Source organism: Sinohyriopsis cumingii, chromosome 15 (assembly GCF_028554795.1).
Source record: "Sinohyriopsis cumingii isolate HCF-2022 chromosome 15, ASM2855479v2, whole genome shotgun sequence".
NCBI classification, from domain to species: Eukaryota; Metazoa; Mollusca; class Bivalvia; order Unionida; family Unionidae; genus Sinohyriopsis; species Sinohyriopsis cumingii.
The window spans coordinates 150907862-150916250 of record NC_142975.1 but is presented as its reverse complement, the minus strand read 5'-3'; positions in this window follow the sequence as shown (position 1 = coordinate 150916250).

Sequence of the window (8389 nt, the reverse complement as noted above, 5' to 3'; positions counted from 1 at the left end):
ATATATCAATGCAATAACCTTGCGTACAAATATTTCAATGCAATTGTCTTGCATACAAATATCTCAATGCAATTACCTTGCGTACAAATATCTCAGTTCAATTACCTTGCGCACTAATATTCTTTTCAAATATATTCCTCTATAAATATATATTCATGATCACTAGTATTCATTTTTATTTCATGCATGAAGAGATCACTGCCATCTCACCTCTGTCTGCGGCGGTTCGAGTCTAGGATTCAGCCAATGTGGGTATGTGAGAAAGCTTGCCAGTAGCTTCTCGTGGGTCGGTGGTTCTTTCCAGGGTTTTCCCGGGTTCTTCCTCCGCCATTAATACTGGCCGCCATGTATAGCCTATCGTGTGCTGAAAAATGGCGTTAAGCCCCAAAACAACAGCAACAACATCATGCATGAAGAGGAAAATGTGTCTCTCTATCTACAAGCATTCAAGGTGAAGCTTGTATTAAAAATCGGGCGAAACTCAATATATAAAACCAAAGGACACACTTAGGCTTCCGTTTTGTATTAAGCTTACAAGTTAAATGAGATTTCTGACACCATGGGCCACTGAAAAATGTTTTTTTCTTGAAGCCGAGGGCCGCAGCAGAAAACTGAAAAGCAACGAGTATATAGCTGCTCGAGCTCTGGCGGGCCATTTAAAATAAGCCCGCGGGCCGCGGGATGGACAGCACTGTGATAGGTATTATTCTTGACTTTCTTTTGTCGCATGGACTTGTGTTTCGATGGGCTATAAAATACTATTCAAGAACAGGGAATCTTCTCTATATAAACTATGATCTTTATGTTACATGTTTAAATCACAATTCCTTTGACTGAAATATTTAGATAAACTCGATGATGAAGTTTAGAAAATCACCAAATCACAATCCTTGATAGTGTACACCAACAAAAAGTTGGAGTCGAATACAAGTGAACAAAATAGAGCTGGGTACCAAGAAAATTTTTGTACTGCGGTGTTTCTTAGTATATACCACAGTATACTACAAATACATTAGGAGAAAACATATCTTCCTCCGAATTTTAGCAAAATAACACCATATAATATACATTATATTATTTGAAATAAATTATCTTGAGATAAAATAAAAGAAAAGAAAATAAGTCAGTACATTATAGATGAATTTGCTATGTCTGAATTAATTTTTGTATAAATTGCAATGAAAAATCTAATCTTACACTATAGCTGACGCCATGTAAAAGACGTTGTAATATTAGAAAGTTTGGGAACATAAATAGGAAAATAGGAAGTATTGACACCACGTGTCCAACAAGTACAAGATCATGAATATAATCATATTTGTAATATTTAAATTTTAAATTGTGACAAATACACCTATTTTGTAAAGAAATCATAACTTTTTTATTATTATTTTGTCATGTAAAATGAATACATGCTGTTACTATCATTAACATTAGTAAACAGATAACTCGGGAATTTCCATACATTCCTCACTGACGGAAACTACCGAAGTACTTATACATTGAAAAAGTACGGTGGTACGTATTATCGAGAGAAACAAATACCACGCTAAACCGGAATACCGGTATTACTGCACACCTCTAGCATGCAACACTTTATGTAAGTTGGCCATTTACCTGCAGAACAACACCGAGATAGCATGTTCAAGATTCGTCGATAAATTCTTGCGATACCTGTCACGAATACAAGTGTAAGAGAACACCAGGTTTGTCATGGGTGCAGCCTTTAACTGTCATATCTTATTGTCCCTTATCATCTCCTAGAGACCTCAGCTATTTGTTGTAAGACATTGTTTTCAGACCTTCAACACGGTGACCTCGTGCAAAATGCCAGTTTTGATAGACAGTAATCAGATGTATTTCTTATCAGACAAACTTGACTTGACAGGGATGAAAAGCGAAGCCACATGAAATACCAAGATGAAAGGTAAAGCATAGTACAGTTTACACCAATAATTCAAACATTTGTCTTTGGGGTGAGTAGACAAGATCAAATTAATAATAATAATCATAATAATAATAAGAAGAAGAAGAAGAAGGAGAAGGAGAAAAAGAAGTAGTAGTAGTAGTAGTAGTAGTAGTAGTATTGCTGTTGTTGTGGCTTCTGTTGCTGTTGTTAGAGAAAGAGGAGGAATATATCATTCAGGGCGTTAAAAGTAGGGAGGTATAAGTCGTATGTTTAACTTTTTTTACTGTAGACATTTCATTTTCAATTAAACATAAACGTTAAAATTAATGAAAGCACCCAAGATTATAAATAACGTTTCAGAGAGTGATACCGTTAGATAAGTCGCATTGACTGTACTAAAAGAGTATTAGCATAAATAAACGAGATTCTAGATGGGATTGTATAATGAAATAAGGAAAAATTCGAGTTCCGTATGCATGCATCATCTTTAAATGCTCAGTGTATATATTAAAGATATAAATATCCTGACAGAATGAATCTCATTAAAAATCTTATATAACTGTATTAAAATATGATGTAAAGGAAAAATTCGAGTTCCGTATGCATGCATCATCTTTAAATGCTCAGTGTATATATTAAAGATTTAAATATCTTGACAGAATGAATCTCATTAAAAATCTTATATAACCGTATTAAAATATGATGTATCAACATGACAAATTATGTCCTAGTCTTTGGTAATAAATATTACTAAATCGTTGAAAGCACGACGTTTACACCCAATTCATCAAAATCCCATTAAACTCTAATGCATCCTACCTGTCGCATGTAATTTCTAAAGATTCATGGTTAATATTGGGGGAGATAACCCAACCAATGGTACTATATTACGAACCATTAGTTCTAAATACGAAAGTTTTTTATGAGCTGAAGTTATGATGGCATACATAATCACTCAGGAAAAATTATAGGCTTTAACGTTTTAGAAAGTTTCCTTGATATATCGTCGTCATATAACATGAATATTCAGTTAACTTTAGTCAGTGGCGAACAGGACTACAAACAACAGCGAATACACTTGATGTCGCATGCGAACCTTTTATTGGAACATTTCAGTGATGAATGTAAGGGGGCAGGGGCCAGTTTTTATGTACAAATGTAACGCAGCAATTATCTACCTTGTATTTAAAAAATCACACAAAACCAAATACACATGTGTGGTCAAAAAGGTCCATATTTTTGGATACCTATATTAAAACAAAGCATAAGAATATTATCCACCTGATCAAAGAAGTCAATGGCAGTTCATAGTAGAAGAATGTTTATGCACCCAACCCAAAATTTCTACCTGCAGTTTTTATGTCCGAAGGTCATTTTTGACACCATGGGATGCTCACAGTACAAATACAATACTTTTCCTAGATGACAATTCTGTAAAACAGTGTGTGCTAAACAGGCTGATGCAATTGAAAATAGTTATCATCCAAGCCGTATTTTAGATATTCTACTTGCCCCAAACCAATGTGTTTGCTGCTATGGGAGGTTAGCTCTTCTTCCTAGCCGACTATTAGTATTTCAATATCAACGTACTGCAGAGAAACTATGGAAGGTGTACATGCCTGACATCAATTTCAAGAACAAGACAAGCCCGAAACACCCAGTTCACAAATATATCCATATCTTCAAATAGTAAACAATAATAGCTGAAAAAGTCACACCATAGCCTTACGTTAAGAAATATGCCAGGGGCCAATTTACGAAACTGGAACCTGCCACCTAAGCAAACAACGATGGTTTGGCACATCCGGAACTTAAAAAGAGATCAGTTCATTTGAAATGAAGGTTCACGATTGTTATACTATACACATGTAATACTGCTTTTTGTGTAGTTTAGTAATATAATACGCTGACAAAGCGTAATGTGGTGCTTACCATTAGGTGTGACATGAGCACGTGTTGTTAACAAGGAAGCGCAGTATGGTGCCTACCATTAAGTGTGATATGAGCTCGTGTTTTAAACACGTGTTTCCTCGAATAATCTTTAACACCTAAGACAAGTAACTTCCCGTAAAGGATACAAGTAAAATTGTGTCCTTATTATATATATAACTGAATTTTCAAACATGTCACAAATTTCCATTGTATCCTCTGAATAGATATCCGAAGTAACTTGTAATTTAAAAATGATTTATCGAATTTGATAAGTTGGAAAATAGTTTGTGAAATTTTAATCAGTTATATTTCGTTTTCTTGTCCAGCTCGAGGTTTATGCTTTGTATATTTATTCGTTTGGCCTTTTTGTATTATATCGATCATGAAGTCAGAGCTCTTTTTGCGAGCTAAAGATTACACCTGCAAGGCAGCTTGCAAAGTAAACATTGAAATTTTTTAATTTTTTCTTAGCTTTATTTCGAAAACGGTAGTCTGATTCCATGGCATATTAAAGAGAATATGGAACTGCTTTGGAAGTTGTATGGAAATGTGCGTAGCAATTGGCAGGGTTAGTCAGTCATCCTGTGAAAATCGAGGAAAAAATGATTTGTGTTTGGGATTGGTGATCATTTTGAAAGCGAACATTTTCAGTTAACAAATTGAAGGTCTAGCATAAAACCACTGAGTGGCACATTGGCTGTTACCAACAATAACATTATTGAAATGCTCCACTGAGTGGCACATTGGCTGTTACCAACAATAACATTACTGAAATGCTCCAATGAGTGGCACATTAGCTTGTATCACCAATAATATTGCTGAAATGCTCCACTAAGTGGCACATTGGCTTGTACCATAACATTATTGAAATGCTCCACGGGTTTTATAGATGAAACCAGGCCCGGCCATGGGCAAGGCCAACGAGCAACCGCCTTGGGTCCGGCGCTTTCAGGGGCCAGGCGCTGCTGACGGAAATCAACTCCGCGATGCAATTTTTTTTTTTTTTTTGCTTGGGGCCCCGCTTATCGCTTGCTGCCCTGGGCCCCGCATATCCTAGGACCGTTTCTGGATGAAAACACGAATGCGAAATAAGCCAAAGGTATTCGCATGAAACTGAATCTCATACATTAAATGACTACGCTTCAACCTTATAAGCTTAGTTCTTATATTCTTATATTTATTAAAATTTAACCACTTTTCACTCATTTATAAATTTCGTTTAAATTATATCTTTGTGTATAACTTTTTCACATCATTTCCAAATTTTAAAAGATTGAATATTAAGGAGACTTTTTATTTTAAAAAAAAAATGTACACTCTTTCTTAGAAGGATCGTTCTTTCTGAGAGAAAGATACACAAAGGCATCATTTTTCTGTCCGGAAGCAAACTTTTCGAAATAGAGGAAACGTATTTATAGCTTATCTTTTGCATGTAATGGATCGTGGGCACATTGTAATTAAGAAAACAAGATAGATGAAGCCGTGCATTTCCTGTCATGCAAAATGTATAAAATTATTTTGTGCTTAAAGGTCACAAAAATTACTGAGATAAAAAGGACCTGGGGTTCTAATTCATCATTTTCCACGTCATCCTTGAAGCTGTGCAAGTTTTCATTGCAAAGCTTAACGCTGATATCACAGAACAAGCGTATCATTAAAATGCATGTTAAAACTTTGAAAACAAGCTATTAGATAGCTACAGTGCATATAAAGGTTACGTCCTATATACAACCCACCAAACCACAAACATTTAATTCAAATTTCATTCCAATGTGGGTATGTGAGAAAGCTTGCCAGTAGCTTCTCGTGGGTCGGTTGTTCTTTCCGGAGTTTTTCCGGGTTCTTCCTCCACCATTAATACTGGCCGCCATGTATAGCCTATCGTGTGCTGAATAATGGCGTTAAACCCTACAACAACAACAACAAATTTCATTCAAACATATTATATGACCCATGCAAGTAAGATATACTGTTTATTTTAAAGATAAAAGCCGATCCGTTGCAAAACTACGAATTATTAAATGTAGCGGTAATGCATAGCAAGTTTAGGCGTGTAATATTTTCTAATATGTGTATTTGGGGGCGGGGCAACTATCTACACGAACCGTATTGATGTTAATTGCGATATACCAAACCCATATTGCAATGCAATATGCAATACAGTAACTCCTAATGAAAACAATAAATAATCACTAAAACATTTATTAGTTGAATATAAAACATCTATCTATAGGTGGTGTTACATTGTAATACTCCAAACAATAATCAAATGAATATATAAAATTAACATAAAATGAAACACGTGTACAAACACCTGAAAGCAGTCAAATTATCAGCAATGAAAATTTCGCTGCCATTTCTAGTTTGTCTGTGCTGCGTACATGAACTGCAAACATTGTCGGAACTGTCATTGTGTCACTAGATGACCCAGCTGCTGATGCAATCAACCGTATCATCTTGTGGTGTAGTTGTTGTTGTAGGGTTTAACGCCATATTTCAGCACACGATAGGCTATACATGGCGGCCAATATTAATGGTGGAGGAAGAACCCAAGAAAACCCCGGAAAGAACCACCGACCCATGAGAAACTACTAGCAAGCTTTCTCACATACCCACATTAGCCGAATCTAAGATTCGAACCCACGCAGACAGAGGTGAGACGGCAATGATCCGTAACGGAGAGCGCTTTAGACCACTCGGACACTCGGGCCCCTCTTGGGGTGTAGAGTTAGATGGGTACTTAAAAATGCTTGTTGCACCGCTATAACGTACCTTAGTATTGCATTTCTTGCATCCGGAAGAAAAACCTTCCTCAGTTTCGGCATTGCTCATCCATGTCTTCAAATCTAAAAATTCACACTTTGCACTTTTTTGTTGTTGTCAGGAATAATTTCAAAATTCAATTTTTTAGAAAATAAATTTCGGAAATTTAAATTCAGGTCTTCACGCCTGTCAACTAACTTGATAAGTGAGGCAACTTTAATCGATGTTTGGAGACACCCCCCCACCCCCAAATTGTAACGTGACGGAAGCATTTTGATCTGACCGACCATGTATCTCACACGGAAAACATCAGATGCGGTGGATGTTGGTTTAAATATTTTGCTCTTTTTATTCTTTGAAGTTAAAATAATCAATCATAGTAGCAGATGTTGCATGCTTTGTTGCATGTACATTCCGATCACTAAATTTACAAAAAATTATTTGAGAGGAATGTATATATTTAAGAACACGGACTCTTCAGTACTGTCCAGTACTGTCCATTTAGTGTCATTACGGACAAGACGTAACTATCTTTGTAGATTATTATTGAGAACTGGACAAATAACCCCTGGTCTAGACTTGCCACAGCACCCCCACCCCCATTAAACTTTGCCCGAATAATAGTACTGTCCATCTCGTTTTACATTCTCTTGCCATCTCGTGCTAAGCGTGCGTCTAGGAAAACAAAGCCATATATGGCTCTTGAATTAAATTGGACAAATTGTGCGGTATACATAAATTTGTTGGATGAAAGTAAGACCGTGAAAACAAATATCCTGCTACGGAAATCATTTTTGCGGTATGTATTGCCAGAATAGGAAACCACAATATGCCCGTATACAGGTATATTGTTGCAACAATATGTGTAATTGACACTGAACATTTCATAAGCGATCGTAGAAATGTGACGACATGTAACCATTTTTTTTACACTGTATAATCTTGTACATGATACGACATACTTTACCTTTTTAACAACGCTTGAAAGAACACATGATGTGATCACTTGATGGGATGATGGAGTTTCCAGTTTATGTGGTCAATTTGTTTTGTCGAAGCCGTTAATGAGTACGGAATATAAAGTCTGCATAGGAAAAGGAAGCAGGGTGAAGAACAAAACTAATGATTGAACAGATATAACATATATGTTCGCAACTGGCAGACATCGTGATAATTGGATTTGGTGAGTCCATAAGTACACTGATTGAAAAACCTAAGGTAGTACATTAACCTTGCAAAGGTTCCACCTCAAAAGAAGATGAAGAGGGTGGTTTGGGGTGGTGGAGGTCTGTCTGAATAACCGAAGGTTCATTCTCCAACGGGGAAGAAGACAGTAGCTTGATGTGGGTTGGGTTGGGGTGGGTTTGGAAGAAAACAGGAAAGTTCTATCTACTTTTGATTTTAATTTAATGTCGAACTTTTATCATAATGTCAAAATTATATCTTGTCCTTTTTTGTCGTCTTCGAATTGGTGTTTGTGTGAACACTAGTATAGCTTCAAGTATATAGTTTCGTTTTAAAATTTGATTATCTGGCCTGACTCGTTCGACATATTGCTCTCATATTTCATTTACAGTCATAGTTGCCACATATGCTCTCACAGCGTTGCACCTAATATAGGCCACGATTATTGTTATTTCGCTATTGCTTAATATGTCCAATACATTACCATAACATACTATGCCCAATACATAAACATAACATACTATGCCCAATACATAAACATCCTATGCCCAATACAAAAACATACTATGCCCAATACATAAACATAAACATAACATGCCC